At 35.7% G+C, this 27,757-nt stretch overlaps 2 long non-coding RNA genes across 2 annotated transcripts; one reads left to right on the top strand and one right to left on the bottom strand.

Annotated features, from left to right (window-relative positions):
• Positions 1-2,047: 2,047 nt before the first annotated feature.
• On the bottom strand, positions 2,048-27,757 carry LOC140135548 (uncharacterized). The gene is made up of 3 exons (XR_011856536.1): positions 27,575-27,757; positions 2,981-3,039; positions 2,048-2,199 (listed from the first exon to the last, which is right to left on the bottom strand). It is a non-coding gene; the product is annotated as an uncharacterized lncRNA (long non-coding RNA).
• Positions 11,815-13,490, top strand: LOC140135541 (uncharacterized). Its single transcript, XR_011856535.1, has 3 exons — positions 11,815-11,948; positions 12,439-12,545; positions 13,415-13,490. It is a non-coding gene; the product is annotated as an uncharacterized lncRNA (long non-coding RNA).

Raw genomic sequence — 27,757 nt, 5'->3', positions numbered from 1 at the left:
TATGCTGAAGTATGTCAATCATACATTTCGTACATCTTAAAGCATTATAGAGCTCAATCGATAGCGGCATTTGATGGACATGGTAGCCCAACATCAACCAAGGTAGCTGAGCAGAGAGTGTACCCCGGGAGTGTACATCCAGTGTACACTCAATGTTTAGATGCTTAAATTGTATTTCTAACTTGTCTGGGTGCAAAGTTATGGTAAAGAACTAAAAATAATAGCTGCCATTTTGGAGCTCATCTTGGATTTCTGAGAGAGCACAATATTGTACACATATTCTTGGACATATCCTGAAAAATCCAGCTTATTATGATCTATTTTACAATGTTATCATCCTATAATTATAGTAAAATTCAATTCAATTGATGCTTTAGTTGAAAAGTCATGTTATCGGGAACATGTTGTTTCAATATCAACATATATATTTCTATTTTGTGTAACATTATGGTTTACCTGTGGTTGGTCTCATATACTCTGCCATAATAATAATAATAATAATAATAATATCTTTATTTATTCACGGTAAAACATGTTCAATATAAAAGTCATTGTTCTTCCACATGTCCGTGGCATATACACATTAAAGTAACAGAATTATAAATTAGTACGTACAATTATTAAAACATTATTAAAACAATAGTCAGTATATTACAAAATTATGAAAGCATAAGAACATATAATATTTTAAAAATTTTAAAAACTCAGTAAAACTAATTTCAGTATGACATCAAAATCTAAGAAAACAGGCAAGAAGATAAATATAATCACCAGAATAACATAAAAGTTCTAGACTATATTGCAACATATATATCTGAATACCACTTACACATTCACCAAGTTCACACTCGCACTACAAACGCCTATACACACCCAAGTACAGGTGTTCATCACACAGTGTACGCGAACAATCATCACGTTATTGACAACTGTGTTAATTAAAATAAAATTTCTACTTTAGTAAATAAATATTTTAATAATTCCGTCTTGTTATTCATTTATATTAAGTTCGAATGATAAAGTATGGTACTAGAAACATTGTAAAAATATCGACTTCATTTAAAAATAAAAATTAGAAAAATATATAAATTTAGATTTTATATTCTTTAATTGGTTAAAATATTACTCACTAGCATAATGCATATCGAGCATAGGTTTATGTACTGTTTTATTTTGTTTGAGTCTGGTCCCATCAGGACACAAGCTTGTCTCCACACGGAGCGACCGTTTAAACAAACAAACAAACATGTAAATGGCCAAGAGCCAACTCCGGCATAGCTAGGCTTAGCGTCATTTTTATATGTTCAGTTTGTGGTAGTCTATTGCTCAGAAACAAACGCAAGGCATTAATTAAGTGAGTTGATCATGATCAGTATCATGACTTTATTGTTACACTGATCTGATTATTTACAAAGCATTGAAAGAACCATGTGTAACTCTTCTTTAAATGCAGTCGGAGGCATATGTATTGCATTGGGTGAAGGAAATGAAAGGTTCAGATCCCATGTATCGAAAAAGAATACCCCAGTATCCCCAAGGTGTTCTTTCATCATCATCGCAATCTCATACGTAAAGAAATCCGATCGTGATACCGTCATGTATATATTCTGAAACTGTCCAGGGGTTTGTGACATATGTGGCCCTTTTACTATTATTGGTACGTCTGGACACCGCTTTTGAAATCTTTTTATTGCAGATTTGATTTTAATTAGCCTATCTAAAAAAGCACTGCGTGACCATTGAAGAAAGTGTATGCCAAAACCTAGCCAAATTATATAATCACATTGGTTTGCACCAAGACTGTCCAAAACATCAACTTCAAACACAGAGAGATGAAAATGTCTGGGAGCCCCTACTCTAATCTGATGAAAAATGAAATTTATAGTTAAATTGTAAGCACTAATGTGTACAAATCTTGGAATAGAAGAGGGGGCCGCTCTCTGGTCTTCGGATTTTTCTCCGAGAAGAAAAGGCGCATCTAGTAGTTTACACAGGAAACGTATAATAAATGTATTGTAGAATCCCCCATAATATAGATTCGCTTATTACGGAGGCAGTTTCCAACAACATGTTTGTCTTCAAAATGAGCGTTTTTACAGGTAAGCGATCTCCAGCGTGATGCCTCCCAGTATCCCGAGCTGCTTCTAGCATTGGACTGCGGGCTGTTTTTACATAATGGCAGCTTTGACGGAATGTTTCCTGAAAATAAAGAAGCCATAGAGAAATATAGAATATAACATTCTAGTCCGGCATTATACGGACTAGTATGGTATATCTGGTTAACTAGCACACCAAATTATTTCTCTCATTGTAAGGATTCAGAAAAAGTATAGTTTGTCCTACCTGCGACATACCGTTCTTGAGATATAAGCAAAAAGGTCAAATCTTTGGGGGAGGTCAGTTGTTTGGCCACACAGGGGCCAAAAAATAAAAATGCTCCGATTTTAACGAAATTGGGCTCAAATTGCTTGTCATGGAAAAACACATCAAAACAGGAATAACCATGTAGGATTTTTCGTTACCTAGGAAACAACACAACATAGGTTGTGCTCAATAGGCTGTAATGGGGATTGACCTTTATTGGTCCATTTTGTCAATAACGAAGTATTTTAGACAGTGCAAACATTTCCTTATTTGACTTGTTTTCCTTATTTGACCTGTGTGGCCAAAAATACTGACCACCCCCAAATTATACCTTTTTGCTTATTACTTTGTAATAATATTCCCGGGTAACAAAATCCAAAAACAAATCAATTTTGGCCTATATCTATACAAAAGTTTAATTAGATTGCGTCATGTTCGCTATGTTGAGTGGATTAAAGGAAAGAAGAGACCCAAAGCAGTAATCTGATAGCAATTTGGAAATTCCAGAAGAATCTTGAAAACAATATTATTGGTTACACAATTTTAAAGCCTAATCCTGTTACTTTACTTTCTGAAATGTTGGTAATAAAAATGGAAAATGTTTTCGAATGCTTACCTTTCTGTAAATCGATGTATCTTGGTCCGAGGTTTATTAATGAGTAATTTTTGTGTACACTGCATAACAAATGAAAGGGTAAAGCTAGGTTATTGTATTTTCGTTTTCATATTATCTAATCCAACATCGCGAATCATACCAATTAGGAGGATGAAGAAAAAGAGCATAAAAACACATGAAGTATACACAAAACAAATGGTAAACGAGGGAAAGTGGCGACGTGTAAAAGTTGCAAGGAAAAGATGGAGGACGTATGAGAAGAAAATGATGCAGCTAAAAATTAATGAGAAGGTAACAGGAAAATGAAAGAAGGTATTTCAACCCGCTGTGTTTACATATTAAGTGCTAACGACATGTAAACTATCGATATCATAAAAAAATGACCAATGATGGTGCACGGTGGTAACGAACGAAGTGCGTAGATAGGTAACTGTCACGTACGATCTGTGGAAACTGACGTCACATTATTTTAACCATGAGTCGATGCTGGCGGCAGTGTTATTTTTCTGCTATTAATTATTTATGTTTTTATATAACGACATCTTAACTAAGTCTTTGTAGACGAATCCAATTTCACACATTCCTACAGCTCAATGGTAGCCATAGCCGGGTCCCCGTTGGCTCCTTCCCACCTTAAATGTGAAATGATGCGGCCTTGGCGGGGATTTTAACTGCATTTCATCACCCATGTTACACGTAGACAAATGAATGATGCAAAATTTACAACGCATTGCAATATAGCATCGATTTCTAAACGGCTTTAATTCACCCAATTGGGCAGTCACAGCACCAGTTTGTTACAAAGGGGAACCAGTAATAGCCGAATGAATTCTGACCATCACTTGGGTTTTGGATTCGTCTCTAGCAAAACGCTGTGTTTTATTTTTCTGCTTCAAACGACCGTTGACCTTTCATATGCCCTAGCCTTAACCTTAATAGAGGTGCGAAGCAAAACTTATTACGGAGTCTCTATATATTATTATCACTTTTACCCCTGTCCCTACCAATATTATGTACTGATAGGGGAGTGCAAGAGTAAAAGGTGGTAGTATAGAGCTCCGAGTTAACACCGTGATAAGCCCCTAGATCGCCAGGGCTTAAAAGTATAAAGACCGCACTGAGGCCACCACTAGTGGAGTTTCACTCGTCACCATTGCTTTCGTGCCCTGCGGGCCTCTTCTAAATTGAAACCCCATTAGTTGCAAGTCTTATGGAAGTATATGACCTTAGCCCTGCCGGGAATGTGGGCTTAATTTTTTAAAGCCCTGAGCACCCCACCCCATCAGGAGTATCCCCTCATTTGAAAGGGGGGAATAAAGAGATTTCGGGAGTGATTAAATATTGAGGGTATAGTTAAAAGGAAGGGGTATTTATTTTAAAAGAGGGAAATGAATTTGTAGAAAATAGTGGGAGAGTCGGTACTTTTTACCTGCCCTCTATTATGTGTACACATATATACATGTATAGAGACAATGCTAAAATGTGGTAGTATATAGAAATAGAAATACTATACTACAACATTTTACCCCTATTAATACTCTCGGTAGTATTCTATACTGATAAATAAATAAATAAATAAATAAATAAATAAATAAATAGATAAATAAAGAACGAAAGAAAGAAAGAAAGAAAGAAAGAAAAAAAGAAAGAAAGAAAGAAAGAAAGAAAGAAAGAAATGAATAAATGAATGAATGAATGAATGAATAAATAAATAAATAAATACATAAATAAATCAATTAATCAATCAATCAATCAATCAATCCATCCATCCATCCATCCATCCATCCATCCATCCATCCATCCATCCATCCATCCATCCATCCATCCATCAATTAATTAATTAATTAATTAATTAATTAATTAATTAATTAATTAATTAATTAATTAATTAATTAATAATAGAAACCTACCCGTAAACAAGAATTCTTTTCCTTGCAGTAGTTTCTTTACGGGATTATCCTGAATTCGCGTTTTGTTCTTCGTTTGTTCATGTCCGTAATCGATCAAATTTTTACAAGATAAATTTTTTCCTGGCATATCGCACAGAAACAAATGATTGCCAAGAGCTGTGGGGTGAGTGTATTCACATTTATTATACCAGTTCTCGGAGGTTGATGCAATAGTGCAAATCGATGTATCTTCAGTGTTGCCAGATATGTAAAATCCAGTGAAGTAAAGACGACATGTTGGCCATATATTGTATTTGAGATACTGCGCAGATTCACTGGAATGAACAAGTGTTACATTGATCACTGATTTGGCGCTCCATGCTGCTATAAAATACACACTGTAGGTGCCATTAGAATGGTCTTCAATTCTCCCTGAAGTACTGTAATTCCCCGACTTGGAAGATAAAGTTGCTGTCCACAAATCTCCTCCGCCCAGCTTTCGTTGGCCGTTCTCATCTCGTGCTGTTATGAGTATATGGACAAAATCGCCATTATCAGTATGGATATTTCCAAGGATTTCATACGACGAAGTTACGGGACTTGTAATACCACTGGAGTTTCCGCGTATTCCATTTTCAATGATATCTTCATTAACTGCAAAAAACGACATGTTCTTGTTGCGAAGATTTCCAATTTCAACAACACCTGCACTGTCGAGGAATATAGGATTATCTGGTATTACCTGAAACAACAAACACATGGATACATTACAATGCAGTCGCAGCATATTCAAATGTTCAAACAACCGTAGGAGATTCTTTTGTTATCTAAATTAGTTTCCTCCCGGTAATTTTGTCAAATTAGATATAGCTCGTTTGTACAAAAGTAAAATTATCCCCGATTTGAAGGTTTAGTCTGCCAGCCAAATTCGGAAGAGTTACAAAAGACTTAAGTTGCCTGCGCAACTGCCTGGCACGGCCGTGTTTCCTGGCCAGGCAGTTGAACCGGACTGTTCACATTATAGTCGAGTAGATGCCTTTTGTTCTCTCTCCTTCAGAGTAAAGTTGCGTATGACTAAGATTTTCTTGTTTAAAGTTGATGCCTAACATGTTGAGAGGTCAATCATGACGGGTGCCCAGTGGGCAGGTCAAAGGTTATACATGGGTCAAAAGTCAAAATTGTTCCGATTTGGTTAAACCTTTTTCAAAATATTCCTCAGGTCACAAGGATTCGGGAAATATATAGTTTGACCTACCTACGACCAATCAGTCTGGAGTTAATAGCAAAAGGTCAAAGGTTGAAATTTGGGCTCAACATGGGTCAAACACAGAAAAATTATCAGATTTTGATAAAAATGGTCTCAAAATGTCTTTCTTGTTATAATAATTCAGAAAAAAGAATAGTTTTTACTATGTGCGATATTTTGTTCACTGGGTAACGCGGGAAAATACCTCAACATCATTGGAAACAACGGGCAGTAATTCTTTTTGGTGTGTTTCCATGGTAACGAAACATAGTATGTAGTGCAAACTAATTCGTTTCTGAATTATTATAACAAGACAAACATTTTGAGACCATTTTGAGCAAAATTGGGTAACGTTTCTGTGTTTGACCCCCATGGAGCTCAAATTTCGACCTTTGACGTTTTTGTCAATAACTCATGACTTATTAGTAGGTCAAACTATATATTTTCTGAATCCTTGTGACCTGATGAATATTTTGGAATAAGTTTTAACCAAAATAGGAAAAAAATGAGTTTTGACCCCTGTGTAAACTTTGACCTCGGATTTCTCAAAATGCTCAAGGGTGCTCATTAGGCATCCGTTATTCTCTTATTCTATACAACTCAGATATCAATATTAAAGCACAAAATGTTAGTCATACCTGACTTTACACTCAGAAGCGAGTTCTATCCGACTATTACTGATAAACAGCTATATTTATTGTAAGGGCCCAGCAAACACAAAACGTTTAGAAAACGTTTTCTCTAGGTTCTAGTTTGGTCTTTTACGTCTTCGTCTTCCAAAACGTTTTAAAAACGTTTTAAAAACGTTTTGACTTGGTTAAAATATTGTTCGTTTTACCATGACGTTCAGAAAACGTTTTTAAAACGTGACAAAATATTTCGATTTTTTACGTTATTTTGCCACGTTTATAATACGTTATTTCCAGAACGTTTTCCGAACGTTTTGTACAACTTCAATTAAATGTCTTTCTAAAGCGTTTAATTATTATTTCATATTATCAAAATGTTTTAACACGTACTCTGGTTTAAGGCACTGTATGGTCGTAAATCCTGGGGGACAGGGGGGACACGTCCGCATACACTTTGGGATATCAAATGTCACCCCCACCCCGTTTTTGGCAAACACTTCCCTGGTCTAAGTATACTTACTCTAAAAATACAGGCAATAGGCCTATTCGGTATTATACCTTGATTTTTGGATGAAATAGTTTAGAATTGAAATTTTCTCGCGCTCCGCGTACTTCATCGAATTCAAATTCACCTTCATATTCACATCCAATTCACCGTGATTGGGGGCTAAAATAGTATAACAAGTTTTGTGTGAATAATACGCGCATCTCCCCGTAAACTTGACCGGTAAGAAGCAATTTGTCTATGTCTTACCCCTGATATCTGGTACGTCAGCAATTAACAGAAAGGAAAAAGAGGAGTTATCATGTCAGAAGACTGAGGAAAAGGACGGAATCGAAGGATTGAAGAAAGTAAAAAAAAAAGACAAGATACACATGACAAAGCCGACTAAATATTAAATCAACAGGGATTAAAAAATTCCTTGAATTCTTCTGGCAACCCCCCCCCCCCCCACATCTCAAAGAAAAAAAAAAAGTGAAAGAAAAATTCCTTGTTGTTTATAGATAGCCCTAAACGCCTTGATTTGGTATAAAATAGTGTAAAATTGCATATTTTTGCGCGCTTCGTGGGAAATGAACCCAAATGCATATCAACTTTCACTTCAAAATATGAAACTTAATGTTCACCTGCTGTGCGCGCATAAATCCCAGCAATTGTGAAGTCAATGATGTCTGTATATTGTTGATGAATACAAGTTTAACTGTTTAATTCTTTATATATGTGCATCAATCAGGAAACATGTACTTAATTTGGCAAGTGTTTCACGCAGTCCTTTTTATTATAACAATCTCATCATCACAGCACGGTTCAATTATATGCATTCGACAACATCACTTCTCGGACGTTGATCTCAATTTGTAGAGTTAAGCTTTTGCAACCAACATTTTAAAGTCAGCCTAAGCCTAGCATAAGCTGCTGGTTAGTGAGGAACTGTGTCTTAGAGATTGTGATGTATGAACCGGGTGTTTGACTTGCTTGACATCTTTAAGTGTGACCTATATAAAAGTTGTATGGTTTTGTAAATCGTCTGGCAACCCAAAATTCAAACCTGGAATGTGAACAATTATACGTTTCACACGATCGTTTATGCTGGCATGCTGTTCTAAGGAATATATATACATCAAGTTGCTCATCAAAAGGAACTATTTGCATCTGTTTCGTTCAGTTCTACCAAACAAAGGTAAGATTGTATTTTATTGTTACTATATTTGCATTAAACATGATAAAGCGTGTATGTTTTTAGTCAATTTAATCAGTGAAGTACAATGAGTAACATATATGGCATCCACAATATAATGACGGTTGATGTAATTTGAATTCGAGGAAAGTCTTTAAAAGCTGAGGACTTAAACTTAATAAGATGTTTTTAATAGGATATTGTTTTTTCTAATTATTTACAATTCTTGACTTAAAAGTATGTTGTAAGGTTTGATGATATTCATGGTTTAATTCCGGATTGGTACTACTAAATAAAATACTTGTATGTTCGTGATGCATTCGTATATAGCTGGCCTATTCGTCGTGATTGAGCGCTTTATAAAATTGCAATCTCAAAATTGAAAAAGACCGGCGATGTTGTCAGAATTGAAAGGCCGTGCCTACAATTAATTATTTGATTGAAATTCAAGGTGATTTATTGACTTGAGTTTTGTCATGTTTGTCAAATTGTTATACCTATATTTCATAAGTCTATCTGACATAATGTGTTAGATGAGTATTAGATTAGCATGACACTCATGACACTCGATCATCAGATCGTCGGACAACTTAGTACCTGATTTAATTACAAGTAGGCTATATTATTATTCTCATCTATATCATATGTATATTTACACAGACAAATTCCTGAAAGTAGTAAGAGAAGTCATCAAGTATAAAAACAGAACACGTGAGAAGTAACATTAATAATTACAAGTGCAAAAGAGAGTGGCCGTTGTTACCCAATATGTAAGCAATATGTGATTAATAGGGAGTATTTAGGGAACGTTCATAAATACTTTGGTAGGGGGGGCTGGAAAATTTTGATTTCGGTATGTCAAAACTTTTTGACCCCCCTCTGTCTGTATGTTAAACTTTTAGAACCCCCCTCTTTATGGACTGAAAACTTTTTGACCCCCTTTGTATACACCCAAACTTTTTACCCCCCCCCCACACACACACACATATTGTTTCCACTATAAGTAATGCTTTATTTTACTAGTATAGTGGATTAAACTTATACAGTTTGAACCTTGTTACAAATTCAAGCAAACAGATCCGCAATAAATTTCTCATTTATCAGTGTCACTCTTACAGGCCTTATGTCTATAATAGGCCTAAATTGTCAGGACATCATAAAATATGAATAAATTGCTTTCAAATAAGGCCTCAAAAGTTATTGCACGGATGTATCAGGGGTGGATCCAGCTTTCTTGGTGTGGTGTGGGGGCAAATAAAATTTTGGGGCACAGACGAAAAACAATTGCAGTTGCTTTACATACATATACCGGAGCTTTAAAAAAATGCTTTACTGGATGTGCGCGCGTAGCGGGCAAAAAATTTGTATTTTACTCTATTTACACCTATGATCGGGATGAAAAGGGCTTTATTGTGACAATGTGCGCGCGTAGCGCGCACAAATTTTGTATTGAACTTTTAGACCCCCTTTATGGGTGTCAAAACTTTCTTGACCCCCCTTTTGCCACGTTAAAAACTTTTTGACCCCCTTTTGGAAGGTCAAAACTTTTTGACCCCCTACAAATTTTCCAGCCCCCCCCCACCAAGGTATTTATGAACGTTCCCTTAGCGCCCAAAACCTCACAATTTGAATAATTGCTTTAAAGTCAGGCAGAAGGGTTTACTGGAAATCCATTGAAATGATTATCATGTTGCCGGTTATTGCACCCAGAGGTGTATTTTGTGCACCCAGAACTTCACCTGTACCACCTCAGTCTTGACCTATGAGCTGGGTTAGTCACAAACTCCAAGTCCATGGTTAAAGACAACAGATGGTATGACCTATAAATCATATATTACCCAGAGAAGTTCAAGTACGCTAATTTTTGCCCTAAACAATGGAATGTTGCAATATTTATGAAATGATTGCAAATGAATAATGATGTATATTGATTGCTTGGAAGTGGAACACATTTGTTTTTATTTTTAGTGTAATTAATTAGGTTTGTGAGGCTGAAAGCACTGAATTAAAATGGGACGTTGCGCTTCTGTCTGAAAAAAATCAAAGAGATCGATGACCAGGACGATTCTTTAGCCCTAGGTATGCATGCATAAGAGTTCAAAATGATTAAAAACAACTAGTAGAATTTTTTAGCTGTAAATTAAGACCAAAATCAAGTTCATGTAGCCCCTGTAGTCATTAATTTATTCAAGTTACACATGCGAAACGCCCTGTTCCCATAGACTTTATGTGCTCCTCTTCCCATCCTTCCCTCACAAATTTCGATCAACCACACATCTCCAGTAGTTGAAAAGCTATATTGTTCATATTTACAGGGTTGTTAGTGGTGTTTTAGCTTTCAAATGACACCAAAACAAAATATGACATTTTATCAATTAAACAGATCACAATTTAAAAATACATAACCCACCACCCTGTTTGGGTGGCGACTGGGAAAACGCATATCCATTAGTATTAGATTACCATCTCTTGTAATCTTAGTTGTTCTCCTTCGTATAAAGTTTAAGCAAGAGAATTTTGTAACTTATTTTGTACATGTAACATGTCATAAAATTATATAGGCCTTAAGGTCTGGTAACTGCTGGTTCAGAAGTTCAAGATATTGTCCTTCGTTCTGTTGAAACATTTTTCGATGTGCTAAGAACATTGTCGAAAAATATCCATATTCCATATTCTGCAACATTGAAGTTTATCATTTGTTTAAAGAGTGATAGAGTTACGCAATTTGCTGTTTAGTTAGTTATCAATTAGAACTTTGTAGAGAAACATGACAAGCTTTTTATTGTACCTGGTTGAAATACAAAAAAACTATGTCAATATTTTGGTGCACTCTTAACTATAAGTTTTGCTTTTTGCAAAACATGCACATGAGGGCCGCATATGTGGTTTTATATTAAAATTCCACTCAGCCAAAATTATTCCTAAAATATATAGGAATATCGAATAGACACGAGAGGTTCTTTAAATATTTTAATATTTCTCAGGAACTGGAATTTTATACCAAGCAATCATAACCTGTGCAAAATATTCCCTTGCCTCCACCCTATACTAGCTTTAAAAACAAAATTATGAATTAAGATGCCATTTTCGTGTGTTCAAAAGTACACAATATGAAATTGTGGTTGATTTACACAATTGAAGTACTAATAATCATGATCATTTATAAACAGGCCATAATTCAAAATATGTTTGACATTTTGCACTTGCGATGAAAATCACAATAACTTTATTCAGATGTGGGTCAAAGTATCACAAGATACTGAACCATCAACAACGGCAACATCATAAACGACATTGACTTCCAAATTCCATGCGATAATGCATTAAAAATATTTAGCTTTGATTCATATGTCTTTATTCCAGATACGACACCTTAGTCTTAATGTTGGAGGACATGATCTCAACGAAACCATCAGGAGGATGATGAGGAAGCTGGGAACGAACAATTTGTGGTCCTCCTACAGTGTATAGGGAGAAAAGGCAAGCTGAGCATTAAAGATAGCCCTTTCTACAAAGTTATCGTCAGTAAGTTTCAGAGGCCCAAGATACAATCTATGATTAACATAATATGCCAAATCACGTAGGCCTTTCCTTTTATTTCACAGTATGTTTCCAAACATTGGGTGAGAAAACAGATACATAAGCTTCCATAGAGCTAAGATCGGCTAAGCCTAAACAGAATGCATATAATTTGTCATGCTGTCTGAACCAATCATAGTCAGATAGTGGGTGTAATATACTCTTATAAAATTAAAATATGGATATTTAAATCTGACCCCTAAATCGGACGTCTGTTTCCAACTTGTTTTTTTTTGGTTATTTTAGATTATATGTGTATACTTTATTCATAAACTTATCAAATAAAAAATATTTCCCCTAAGACCACAGACCGCACGTATGGTAACACGTCGACATGTAGGCTTTTGGAAAATCCTAATATTGAGATACAGACCGTTTATTTTGATAAAGGAGTTTAATTTAATACTGAACTCATATCATTTCCACCTTTCTATAGAAGCTTGCATGAAGAATCATCCTCAAGCTAAGGAGGTTGAGATAGAGAAGGGACTTGGAGATTATCTGAAAAGAAAACCAAATCTTCCAGGTGGAAAAAAGTATAAAGTAAGTTCAAATATCATTGCTGAAATGCCAAATTCATTTATTTAATTCATGTAGACCTAAAACAATGTCTAGGGATTATAATATAAGCACTCATTCTAGACACCACCTTGTCCTCTATTTGTAAACACGTTTAAATGCTAAACATGTTTAGGAATTAAATATGTCTTGTGTTTAGATATTAAACATATATGATGTTTTGAAATTTGACATTGGTGTTTAGGTTTTAAACGTATTTACAAATTGAGGACAAAAAAAGTGTTCAATCTCTAGACACTGTTTTTGCAGTGTATTACTAATGTTTCTGTATCTGAATATCAAAAAGTGCATAAATATTGTTCGTTGAATGTAAAATGAAAAAAATATCGCATATCGCACAGCTCATTTTCTTAAAATAATGTTTTAAAAAAATAATAAAGCATAACACAAAGCTATTTTACCAAATGTATCCCAGACATACTTTTTTGGCCTTACATTTCACACAACTACGTGATGTTTCTTTCTCTATGGAGCATTTTTGTTTATTTTCACTTCTCTTAGGTTTTTGGGGGCACCATGCCCCCTCCCCACACACACACCCACGCGCGCATTATGATTTCGTTATGGTTTATACAGACCTTGAAAATTACTCAGAATTAATGATACTGATAATATAAATAAGTTGTCTGGATATCTAAGGGTGACCATAACCTGATAGAATTTTTTTATTCATAGAATTTCTTATGCCTATTTATATATATTTGGTCAGGGCTGCTATTTTAGTGAGCTGATCTATTAAGGGGAATCGGGTTTCAGTTCAATTTAAAAAATGATGTTTCCCAAAATGATGATCATGCTTATAAATCGATTGTTTTCCATTTTATTATCTATAGAAAGCTGGGAATGTGGATGCAGCGGTACTTGTAGGGGAATTGGAGGATGATGAGCGGGCGAAAATGAACGTGGCCCCCAACAGGAAGAGGAAGAACAAGACAAGGGGACACATTGAAACGGAAGACCACAGACACTGCACTGGTAAACATGCTAGTTTTACAACATTGTCGGACAAGGTGCTCACTGTCTATTGAAGTATATATATTCGATAAATATAAGGTTTAAGTTTAAAATAGCTGTGATTATATATCAGACTTTTATTTTAAAACATTTCTCATAAGCATGTTAAGATGTTTTTGTTTCTGTACTAGTCTTATAGCTTTTAACTTTTCCTATCCGATATACGCTGGCGGAAGTGACGTCCTAATCGGATTAACTACCATAGCAATAGATGAATACAATTTTTGAATACATCGCTCTGCACTACAGCAGGTTGCACTCATCACCTGTCTTCAATCATATAATAGATTGAATACAATACCGCTCTTTTCAAACAGGCTAATCTTACAGGTACAAGTGATTGCATTTCTTTAGCCTTGTTCACACAGTCGGACTTAAACCACTTAATACCGGACTTAAATTACGTCGGTAATAGTATCGGGTATAAGTGGCAATGTGAATGAGCGTCGGATATAACTATATCCGACGTAATGTGGTTTAAATCCGACAATTTAAATCCGAAGATGACCAGGGTTAAGAGCTGTTAAGACCGATCGAAACGTTACGATCGGTAATAGTAATTACGTGTGAACACTGAACAGCGCTTTTGGGCTGTCGGATATAACTGTGACCTTTCACCTTTCTGCGTGATTCAGCGTGAAGAACACTTCCGGGTTAAATTAAATCACTCGCGCAACTGATTTGAAGCAGAGTATAAATAGTGTGACCAGTGAGAGATAAAACAAAATCATCATGGATGCAGGTGCGAATATCAAACGCAATAGAGGAATGAACTGGCAAGAGAAGGAGACATTAGCTCTGCTGACCATTTCCGGTTAGTTATGACCGGTAATAGCTCGATATAAACACGTCGGACATAGAGCTATTGCCGACTCGTCGTGTTCACACAGTCGGACTATTACCGGACTTAAATTACGTCGGTAATAGTATCGGATATAAGTGGCAGTGTGAATGAGCGTCGGATATAAAAAAAGACCGATGTATCATCTCAGCATGATGAGGTCGATGTTTCATTTTCACATCTTTATTTTAGGAATGTATGCCATTGTATTTTGGCATTTTTAAAACTGAAAAATAGCTGAAAAAGCTGAAAAAAAAGCTGAAAAAAGCTCAACATATGTTGAATTTTGAATTATGTGATAATATCTGGCAATACTGTATAGAAGGAAATATTTTCTGAACTCAAATTTAAAATTTAAATTCACATACTAAGTGTTCTTAGGTTAATTTTTAACCTTAATATTGCGTTCATTCCACAATAATTTTAAAGGTGTGTACTATTTTTTTTACTTGTAAAAAGCTGGAAATATCTAAATATTGTCATATTAAACGCCAGCTATGGCAACACCCATATGGCTTAGAATAACACTGACCATCCCAGATGATCAAATTGAATATGAAATTAACTTTCTTTCTAAAAAGATATGTTCCATATGAAGGTGAAGTTTCATTTTCATATCTTTTAACTTACGGCGAGACTTGTGTTGAATTTTGAAAAAATAGGAAAATATATGGCAACACTGTATAAACTGATGTTCCCCCCATCAAAATAACTTTTCATAAGGCCAATGTATCATCTCAACATGACGAGGTCGATGTTTCTTTCTTTATTATAGAAATGCATTTTGGTATTTTTATAACTTTTAAAAAGTTGAAAATATCCACAAATCACAATAAAACCCCAATTATGGCAACACCCATGTGGTTTAGAACAACACTGACCATTAATATAACTGATCAAATTTGATATGAATAAAAACTCTCTTTCTAATAAATGTTCCTTGAAAGGATGATGTTTCATTTTCACATCATTTAACTTAAGGTGAGATTTGTGTTGAATTTCGAAAAATAGGAAAATGTCTGGCAACACTGTATATACAGATGTGTTTTCCCCAAGCTCAAATGTAACTTTTCATAAGACCAATGTATCATCTCAACATGCTGTGGTCGATGTTGAAATCGGAGCACTACCATATGGTTTATGAGCTATACAAAGTTGGTATATTTTCATACTTTGAAAAAATTGAAACACTCCCCTATTTCAAATAAATGGTATAACCCACCCTGACATCTGGTGATTATTTTTATACTTTCAATGCGGCATCTAAGGTTCGACCTATTCATACCTTACAAAGAAAACAGTATATATATATTGTGTATATTAGTAACACTGGCTTCAAAACTTGACAAATTGACTGCTGAAAAATGCAAAATTGTGAAAATAGGCCTAAAATGAAAATTTGGCTGTTACCATGGCAACGGGGATATTTTTCCCAAATTTATTTCATGTGTGTTTGTTTCAGGTCAAGGTCCATCAAATATGAAAGTTTAAAGGAAATCCATTTTTTGACCGTGGCAAACATTTAACAAAAATTCTCCAAAATAACAGATAATGCCTCTTAAGGCTGAAGATGACCAGAGTTAAGAGCTGTTAAGACCGATCGAAACGTTACGTCCGGTAATAGTAATTACGTGTGGACACGCAGCACTATTGGGCTGTCGGATATAATTGTGAGTAGGCCTATATCACTCGCGGAAAATTTTAAGCAGAGTAATTTATGGCTGCAGCTGCAAATATTAATATAAACTAGCGGGATGCAGGCCTTGCCGTTTAGATTCTAAAGGCGAGTGGTTAATCACTCGCTAGCATGATTGTAGGCGAGTGGTCGAATTTTCACAAATATCACTTATTTAGGAAATAATCAAGTAGAGTTTCTGTCTTGACATGGTATTTATGTACATTTATGTTGAAATGCGCGCGAAGCGCGCTAACATTTTTCACTTTCTACGCTTGGAGGGAGTACAGCATCGATTAAATACTGAAATGGCTGATTCAGTGGCTGATTTTGGGAGATTCGCAGCGAGTGATATTTAGTGTCTATGGCGAGTGGAAAATCGCTCACTAAAAATCGAGTTTGGGCGAGCGGCGGCGAGCGAGAGCGATCGCTCGCCTCAAACGGCAAGGCCTGGGGATGCGATTTTTTTTCGGACATCACCGTTAGATGAGTAAATGGGAGCGTTCACTATAACAGGAAGAATTACTGAACAGGTAGAATCATTGAAAATGAACATTAAAATCTTTTCTTTCTTACATTTCCCTTTTAGTTTCTTTTTTTATTTGCTGCTTGTGATTTCCCGTTTCCATAGAGGGGTCAATTGGAATGACAAGGAAACATTGGCTATACTCAAAATTTGGAGAGACACGGAAAGTATTTCTGCGATAAAAAAAAAAGCTTTGGGAGGAGATAGCCACGCTATTACATGACAAGGGGGGGGGGTCCTGATACGGTCGGGGAGCAGATACCTGTAGTGATAAAGGCACTGAAAACTCTCCATCGCACCCTCCATGATCGGGTGAAAAATTCAGGCGCAGGAGCAATTGACCATCCTTATTGGGATAACCTACACGAGTTTCGGGGGGGGTAGCAAAAGTTAACCCCCAGAGGGGTATAGCCCGGGGGGGAGATGGAGATGAAATTTATTAAGCCATAAGCATGATAACAGAAAGGCATGCAATTGCATTTTATAAGATGATTAGGGGGGTCCCAAATATATACGGATAGAAAAATAGGGGGTGTCATAAAATATTTTGATGACCAAAATGTAGGGAGTCACAACACAGCATGACTACAGATAGTGTGTTTATTTTATTCAAAAGACTGATGCCTGGTTTTTTTGGGGGTGTAAACGGTGGGGGGTCATAAAATATTTGCAGCCGAAATAGAGGAGGTCGCAATTTTATTGAAGCCGACTTTTTGTAAATTTGGGACCCCCCCCCCAAGAAAAAAATAGCATGATGATGGGAGTCAGTGTAATTTTTTTATTTTTGTCATTTTTCAAAGATGTCCACCATAGTAGGGCCTACATGTATAAAATGCGATATAGAGCTAAGTCTACTGTAAAATGGGACTACTTTGTCAAACTAAAATAATAATAATAATAATAATAATAATAATAATAATAATAATAATAATAATAATAATAATAATAATAATAATAATAACAATAATAATAATAATAATAATAATAGAACCTACATAAATACAAAATTGGTCTTAATTTTGGAACTTTTGAATTTGCATTTTCTTACATGACATACCTACCGCATTGTCTGTAATTTGTTCTAAAGAGGGGCGTTTATTGAAAGTGAATTTTCAGTGAAAACATTTAAAATCGGGTTAAATTTTCTGATGATGCTCATGTAGAAAGAAGAGATTTATGACCGGTAATAGGCTTTAACGGACATAACACGTCGGGCATACGCTGGCGAAGTTACGTCATTTATCGGATTAATTACCATAGCAATAGGTGAAAACAATTTTGAACATTTCGCGCTGCACTACAAGCAGGTTGCACTCATCACCTGTATGTCTGCAATCATAGATTGAATACAATACCGGTCTTTTCAAAGATACTAATCTTACAGGTGCAACTAATCAGCATGATTCACCTATTGCTATGGTAGTTAATCCGATTATTACGTAACTTCGCCAGCGTATAGCTCTTATATTGCCGACAAATGTGGACGCACTAAGGGATTAGCCGAAATATTTAATTCGATCGGACATAAGCCTAGATAAAATATTACCGGTAATAAGTGCATGTGTGAACACAGCTTTAGACATATATGGTTCAATGCATCGGTACCGCATGGACGTTGTAGGCCTACGGGGGATACAGTCAAAATTTAATTCAACTATTGCTATGGTAGTTAATCCGATTAACTACGTCACTTCACCAGTGTATAATCACACTAGTATTCGCTGAGTGCGTTTCCACAATCGCTGATTATTAAGCCTTTTTGAAGTATGGCGGGCACAAAAGAGGGAGTACTTTGATTTGGGTAATCTTTTGTATGCTGAAAGAAAGCATACACAAGATTACCCAAATAAAAGTACACCATCTCCATTTGTGCCCGTCATACTTCAAAAAAGCCTTATTGTTGCAGCGTCGAGGTCCGTTCAAACTACGCCGCAATGCAGTGCGATGCGGTACCGATATATCGATTACTTTTTGCCTCAACTCAACGCTACTCGTCGCATTACCAAGTTAAAATGTATTGAACTTCATTGCAATATCGTAAGTATTCTGCAGTGCGGCACCGCACCGCACCGCAATTGCGGCGTAATATGAACGGTCCTTTGGTCAAAGTTGCATTAAAGGCCATGTATGGCTTGCGACTTGACGCTCGAGGGCATGCTATAATCTGAGCCCGAATTAAAAAGACTAATTTGCGTCTGACATCCTGCCAACCAGACCGAAAATGTCGTACCGGTACTCGGACTTTTAAATTCTGCCTCAGATTATAGCGACTTATCGATTAGGCTAGTGAAAGTCGATTCCGAGTTTATCGTCCCCCGCCCGCGTCACTTTTTGGAAACCAAAAACACCCGCGTCAAATTTTCAAAAATGCCAAAATAATTCATTATTTTCAAAGTATCAGTGTTTTCACCAGTTTTAGCAATTGGAAACATATATTTTTGTTTGTAAAACATATAAATTCATAACTTGGAAGCAAAACCAGGCTCTTTTCTAACTTTTCTAGTCCCTACCCATATAAAAACATGTTTATAAATAACATGTATGAGTGTGGCTTTAAATCAACACGCATTTTAGGTCAATAATGAAATCTGATGAAATAATGAAAAATGAAAAATGAAAAAGTCACCTCACCAACCTGGGAAAAAAAGGGACGATAAACTCGGAATTAACTTTCATTAGCCTTATAGTAACTATACCGTGATTTTAATTTGCTGTAAAACTTTTGACGAGAGCATTCTTCCGCGATGTTCACAATGCGCCTCCGATCCGAAGCGTAGGCCTACTATGTGTACTTTACACGCCGTACGTGTTGTTATTTCTGTCGCCATACTCGGAAGTTGCGCCTTGTCAACATCGCGCAAGTACGCTCTTGTCAACGGTTTACAGTTAATCGCTCTGCCCATCAGCAACGAAAGTGATGATATTATTTGTATGTTGCGTAAACAATGTAAATTAGTGGTTTTTACGTTGTATTTGGGGACACTAGTAAAGAGGTAATAATTCAATTTGAGGAGTTTTCACACAACACTTCAATTGAACTTTATTTTATCTTTGAGACTAGACTGTGCGTATTCAAATTATTTGACGTGTTTAATGACATTAAGGGATCTGGAATGAGCGTTTTGAGCGTTTCGACAGTATTTTTTGTGGGACATGAGAGCACATCAGACATATCGAATTGCATTCTGAATACGAAGAATGTCTTTCTGATATCAAATAATTTTCTTTTTTTTTTTTTAAATTAACGGTATAATACAAATTTTATGACAAATTATTAAAATTTGATATTTTTCACATTTTTGATATTAACAGTCCTCGAAATAAATGTTATAATGATATATTCTTAAAGTGTATGTAGCTGGGAGGAAAAGCCGACGATCAATTGAATATTTTGACTTTCCATATTGAAGATATGGATTTTTTCCCAAAAAGACCTATTTTTTTGGGTGTTTGGGAGAAAAAATCCATATCTCCAATACGAAAGGTCAAAATTTTCTAAATTGATCGTCGGCTTTTTATCCTAAATAAATACACTTTAAGTATAAAACATCAAATTTATAAAGTTAACTGCAAGTACTGTTAATTTCAAAAATATCAATTTTTAATCATTTCACATAAAATGTGTATTACATTGCGAATTTAAAAAAAAAATCAAAATTATTTCATATCAGAAGGACATTCTTCGTATTCAGAATGCAATTCGATATGTCTGATGTGCTCTCATGTCCCACAATAAATTTTGTCCAAACGTTCATACCCCATCCCTTAAAGGAACAACCAAAAAAGATCGAGGTTTTTGGGAGTGGGTTTCAAATCTCATTGACGTTTGTAAAAATATTTCTTTTAAGAAGATAATTTTCAACATTTGTGGATTTACGTTTCTGGCAGGGAGGGAGATGATGGCCGAAATCGAAAGTAGTTTCGTTTATAGGACTAATTTGCTCGTTAATGCTTTGGGTACCGGTAGTTCCTAGCACTCTGTACTCTGATACCTGTATGATGATTTTCCACTGCGCTCGCTGCTCGCTCCGCTCGCTGTTCGAGAGGCATCGCGGTTTGAGAACGGGGCTAGTTAGGAAATGCAGACTTATTCACCTTTATAGGCCTACATTTAATCAATTTAGGTAATGAGCCTTGAAAAGGCTCATGAATTGTACATTTGCCAATATATTATGCCTAAAATAAATGCATAAATGTTCATGGTACTTTTATTTTACAGAATTCTGCCTTAAAACTTGGTCAATCAAAATATGTGTTGTTAATTCTGTCGCCATATATTCGTTGTGAGTTGCGACTTGTCAACATCGCGCAAATACGTTCTTGTCAAAGTGTCAAACCGGACCACGTTACTTTGCATAAATGCTAATTAAATGAGAGAGGGGCTAGACATTATAACTCATTACGAACACAGTAGGCCTATGGCAAAATTCTACGAAATTAAAGTAAACCATGAACAATAATTATGACTTAATTTTAGCAAAGTGTTGGCAAAAGTTACGAGCACTTTCAAGTCTAGTCATCATCAACTCTCTAAGAAATAATTGTCCTCTCAGGAGAACCCGCCCTCTTAGATCTTGAACCTCTAAAAGGTTCTTTAGTTTGGGGGCCATTTCGATGGTCTTGGAACCATATTTGGTTCTTTAGAAAACCTCTAAGGTTTCTCCTGAGAGGACAACTTTAGAATCTTTTTAGAACCTTTATTTCTTAGAGTGTTAACTGCGCTTTGTACTTGAGAGTAATCAATTAAGTTTGTCGAATTTAACTGAAGACCGAATTGAAAACATTAGTTTGTGTCTGACGTCAGGGCAAAGGCGCGGTGTGATTGGTTGCTGACCTGCGCAGAACGGCAATTTTGGTCTGGTTGACAGGACATTATACGCAAACTAGTCTTTTGAATATTATTATGTCTTCAATTATAAATAGTAACTTATATTTGAGAGTTTTATTAAACAATAATTATTATAAATCGAGTAATAGAGTGTATAAACAGTCATCAATGGTCATGACAATAGTTGACTCGATACATGGTAACACAAGTTCCACATGTTCCATGTGGTGATTTTGCATAGCATGTTTGTATAAAATCAATTTATGTTTCAGCAGTATTTTCAACGAAAATGAATGAAGAATAATATTCATACACAGGAATAAAGTTTAATGAATCACACATCTAATCAACATTAATTGTCTTGTGTGATTTATTATGTGTCGTGTAAGTCGTAAGTATCACTAATTTGCCAAACTGACTTGTTTCATGAATTTTGTATTGGCCTAATTTAATAATATTTGATATTTGTTTTGGACTTTTATTAAATTACATTTTCGCTTTATTTTCATTGTCTTAAACTAATAAAACATAGCACGTTTTCTAAACGTCACTAAAACGTCAAGAAAACGTTCTTAAAACGTAGTAGAAACGTAACATACGTTTTCTGGTGGTGAGTAATGCATCCTCCAATACGTTTTTTACGTTGCTATAACGTTTTCAGGACGTTTTGGACGTTTCTGCAACGTTCTTAGTACGTTAGTTGCGTGCTAGAACGTCCAATACGTTTTCTGTAGGTCCTGGATACGTCTTGGGTAACGGAAAGATACGTCTTAAAAACGTCTTTTACGTTGTGAAAACGTTTTTAGAACGTCTTTTAATAACGTTTTTAAAACGTCAAAAACCTTCAACAAAATTACGTTTTAAAAACGTTTTATCAAAACGTCTAGAAAACGTCAACGGTACGTTCTCACAACGTTCAGAAAACGTTTTTTTGTTAGCTGGGGGCCGTTAAATTCCCCATTTAGGGCCTGACATTTTCTTCCGAAAAGTACTGGGGGTCATACATTTTTGTAAAGAAAAATGGGGGTCATAAATTGTTGATGACCAACATGTAGAGAGTGTTAAGATGACCACAGATATTGTGTTTATTTTATTCAAAAAGATTGATTTCAATACAATTTTAGCCTGTTTAGGGGGTAAGGTGTATCAGTGGTGTGGGGAGGTCATAACATTTTTGTTGGGGGTCGCAAATTTTATTGACGCCGACCCTTTGTAAATTTGGGAACCCTTCGGAAGAAAATGCAAGCCTCCGTATACTGCTCTAGCAATGCAACACCCCCCCCCCCCCGATCTTCTAGAGACACCCAGTGCTTAATATAGGACTCGTAATTTTTGAACGTTAACAAATGTCATGATCCCCCACATATTTGGGAACCCCCTCCGGCTCCAGGCCTACCAACATGAAAGTTGAGCTTCCCTTCCCCCGGCTCATTGAAAGATTGATACATATCAAATCAATGATGTTCAATGTCGTGTATATTCGGGCATTGCCATGATTGTATTTGTAGTATTTTTATAAGCTTTTAATTATATTGTACTGCTAGTACCGGACTTCTATACTAGCTGCACTTGATATGTTGGCAGGGATGTTGGCGATATTCTTGCTACCTGTACCCTTCTATTTCATTTTATAGTAGGATAACTTGGAAATGAACCATATTGACATTGAAATCATTTTAATTTCTTCTCACAAAAAACAAAACAAAAATAAAACACGTAAAGTGAACCCTGTGCATATAATTAGCTGTCGTCGGCCCAAGGAACGGGAACCCGGAAGTGGGTGTCGAAATTGGTGGACTGCTTCCCTGCTACTATGCCATAATGCAGGCGGCGGATGACATGATCGAGCCGGCAACTCGTGAAACCGTATGGCATTTTCCATATACTCGGTTAGTTTCATTATCGAACCCCAACGGTTTTAGCTTGTATTTATATTATTTATCAACATAGGCCTATTTGTTTGTGATATTTCAAGCGTTTTAAAATTTCAAAATAATCCCATTCAATTACACGGTTGACGATGAAAATTTACTGAATTTAGGGACTGCACGTCATACACCACCTGGCCATAATGCATTTCGTGCCGATTTCGTGTTGAAAGCCCATACGATTTTTAAAAAAAACGACAGCAACCTTCAGTTCTCTTCACGTTTTATCAATATTTGTAAAAGGAAAATAATTTAATGATATTCCCTTGATTTATCAACCATTTTTAGGTGACTTGTGAAAATGTTACATATTTTTAGAGTCGTCGACCAATTTCTGAATGGGCCTTTTTATCCTATTCCTTCAGTGTGTTCACTCTATTATTTGTTTGGGTATTGTTGTTTTTACTAAAGGAGTGGCTGCATTTTGTGGTCAAACTTATACTTCACTGCATACGGTCATGTTTTTTATACTGGCATGCATGTAGCTTGTTTATTTGATATTTATTATGAGCTTGTGTAGTACTATTTTTTTCTTTAGACATTGGTCTTTCAATTTCTGAAACAATAATTAATGATTTGTACTAATTACTGTAACTCGTTAAGTCTAATTAGTCAGGGGTGGCTCATGTGGCGGAGGATCATGTGGCGGAGGATCACAATGCTGTACAATGGTGATCCTCCGCCACATGATCTTCAATAAACATTATTGATGGATTTCTACTTGTTTCTGTATTTGATCTCAGCCAAGTGATATCATATTTAGCATTCATTGCCTCAGTATTTGTTAATTAGACAATTAAAAATGACTAATTACTTGTTGCTACATTAATAAAGTTCGTTGACTTCTATGTATTTAATAGGGATTTAATGTAGGCAACATTCAAAAGGATGCTACGGACAAACGAAACATGATAAAAGGCTCAAATTTCTTAAGCAGACCTTGGTTGTGATCCTCTTTACTTCAGTAAAAAAAAACTAGTAACACATATAAAGTTTGCGACAAATCTGAAAGAGCGCCCTCATGCTCAATTTTGATCCAAAATGTCCATTTTTACGAAAACGCTTTGTCGAATTCTCTTTTAACTTTCAAAACTGGATTGTTGCGCTTATTGTACATCAAGTTACATGCCTCAATCATGAAAATTTGCATCTAAAGTGCCAGATAAGGGATGTTTTAGAGAAATTTATATAAATATTGACAGATTTTTGACCACCCTGTATCCACATAATTGAAGTACTTGACTGCTAAAAGTTCCATATGGCTGGGTGGGCAATTAAGTTAACTATATTTAACATGTGTCAAAACTTTACAGTATCAATGCACGTTGAGGGGTGATACCCCTAACTGAATTAATATTTTCATTCTTATTTTGCTTGTTACACCCTGTATATTATATGGGTCACCCTGTATAATTACGCCCATTGTATGGTTTCTGAAATCGTCTGAGTATATGCTCTCAGAATATATACTTTTATTGGACTCTAATGTAAACTTTTGAAGTTATAGTACCAAACCTGTAAAAGCATGTGATTTGTTTGAAAAATACACATGCAACGTATAACTGGTGCCGAACATAAAAAACATGACCATACGCTAAACATGACCTACATCACGCATTTCTATTCTTATTCAATCGAACCACCCATTCAGTCTTGCACGATTGCCAGTGGCGTATGTTTATTTGTGACAATGGGGATGTGGTTGGAAAATAATTTCTTGAAGTATAGTGAAGCCAGCACCTTTTGACGACATAATATGTTATTGGTACCAATGCGCGATATTTGCAAATTTGCAATATTCAAATACTTGCAAATTTGCAATATTGAAGTGAAACTGATGAAATATGGTGCAAAACTTAAATTAAAGTTTTAAAGCACTTTTTAAGCTAAAATGATCAAACATGGGGTTAATTTGATAATCGCAAACCCACATACAGGCGTCAATATTGGGGGAGGGGGTGATTGCATGGACCACCCCCTATCAAAATATTGGGCAGGGGTATTTATCCACCCCTTCTTGTAACTAAAAGGATAGAACGAACTAAAAATATTACAGAATTAAAATGCGAGAGCCGAAAAACAAATCGTGGGTACTTACAGCCAGGGTGCCCCAGAACAACGGACTCAACGAATCTTGTAATATTTTGAAATGTATTTTTAACACCCATTCAGTGTTTAGAGTGAGAGTCTATAATTTGCAACAAAAAAAAATCATCTTGGTGCTATCAAAATTCACATTTTAAATTTGTTCAGTTTTTAGAGATGCGCTAAGATCTTGAATACAATAATGAATGTTTATATAGGTACAAGAATAAAGTTAACATTCGTTTTTGTAACACGGACTACAAATTTGCGAATTAAGTATTGCAACCTCCCTTAATTTTCGATATAATTCCGTTATATTTGGTACCGGTCCTTACAGTGGTACCAAAATATGTGAATGTGCCCTCGCAAAATTGCGGAAGTTTTGGTTATGTGTAGGCAAAAATGATTTTCGGCTAAAAATATTTACAAACATGCGATTTTAACCGGATTTTCTCATGAAAGGAAATGGTTATTTCAACCTGCAAGAGCAAAATAAAAATCATGGTTATTGAAACTTATGGTGGGCCTCATTTTTGGATGGTTAGCTGGGTTCAAAATTTTATCATCAGAGCAAAAGATGAATCAACGATTAGCTAAAGTAGTTTGGGCGTAAATACGAAAGGCCTTAGGGGATTTAGTACACCCCACCTCTTCGCAATGCTAGGTTAAAGGCCCATTCAGTGATTTGCTCATCCGGAAGATCGTAAAAATCATTAAAATTCAGACTTTAGTACCCAGGGGTGGGGGGAGGCCAAGATTGCCTGAATTTTGACGTCGTCATTGGTCTTACACGTAAACACGAAAATTAAAATGTCTCAAATAATTCCAAGAGTGTATGCATGTTATTAAGCACTATTTTATCAGTCTAAATCCGTTGAGGTTCGACAGTGAACCTCATTGTAAGTACTGTTTTTTTTTTAATTTTTTGTATCAATAACGCACGATATGTTATGATATATATTAAAAAATTCCCTCCACGTGTATCAATGTATGCGTGGTGCAGCGGTAGCGTCTTCGCCTGCCACGCATAGGGTCCCGAGATCGATTCCCACTCCCGGCTATATTATTAATTTTGTTTCTTCACATACATTTTGAATCCAAAATGATTTATTTTCATGTGAATATGTATACATTGCACTGGGAAATATATTTTGTGCATTTTTTTTTCTGTTACGGGGCCAATAGAGCTAAAAACGCGCCTTGGCTTGGGGAAAAATAATTGCGTCCAACGTCCAGGCAGTCTTGCCGTCATATTGTCTGTTTTGTTTACGCTATTGGCTGTTGCCACATTTAATAATGTCGGCCACCGTCATCTGCTAGTACCGTTGTTATTGTCATTGATGTGCTAACATAGCCTGTCAGTGGTTCAGCCGAAAGCCGTGTATTTAAGACAAAATGAGGCATTTTACATGAATACGTCGTATGTAATTTATATACTGACAGTATATAAATTAGCTACATGTATTTGAACGGGGTTCCAACTTCGTCAATACTGCTGTTTCCTTTCTTTTTTGAAAAAAAATTCATTTCAAAAATACCATTATCATGAAAATGTTATCACATGTTTTGCAACCACTGATTAATAGTAATTGAAATCGTTAAGTTAATCCCGGTATATCATAACACCAAATAATTTTGTAATGCAGCAAAAACGATGAAATGTTACATATCATGTATATATGCCAGTCATCGTATATGTCAAAACAACAACCTCCTTATTATTAGGAAGCTTTATTATATAAATCTGACATGCGTCGGTATGTCAGAAAAGAAGTTATCGTACGCCAAATTATTACGTCTAATATCTAATTATTGAATTGCATTTATTCTCAAACCTGGTCAGATTGTATAAGTTAACTAATTTTGTCAAAAAAGTGTCATAAACCGGTTTGCAATTGTCTGTTGACTTCAAGCACATCGTATTGGTTAATTAAAAAATACTTCTCCGTAGAACTAATCTCCATAGTTAGACCAGTTCTAAAGTTAGACCTGGTCAGAATACGGACCAAAAAGTGTTAAGGGAGAAGCCATGTCCAACCCCTTCGCAGGACGAAGGTTTACTTGGTGGTAAATAGGTAGGAATCGTTGCAACATACCGTATGCGTAGAAACTGTTGTTGATATATTCCTTAATAATGCCATTGCAGTCATTGTAATTCCGCAAAACACAATGAGCATACCAACTCGACTTCTCGGCATTAAGCCCATGGTGAAGTGTAAAGCAGTAACCATACTCGTACATTTTGTCTTAACAGTGACAGCCTCCAAAATTTTCCATTT

The sequence above is a fragment of the Amphiura filiformis genome, chromosome 2 (assembly GCF_039555335.1).
Source record: "Amphiura filiformis chromosome 2, Afil_fr2py, whole genome shotgun sequence".
Classification (NCBI taxonomy): domain Eukaryota; kingdom Metazoa; phylum Echinodermata; class Ophiuroidea; order Amphilepidida; family Amphiuridae; genus Amphiura; species Amphiura filiformis.
Note: the sequence above shows the minus strand (reverse complement) of the source record. Positions and strands in the feature narration are given on the sequence as shown.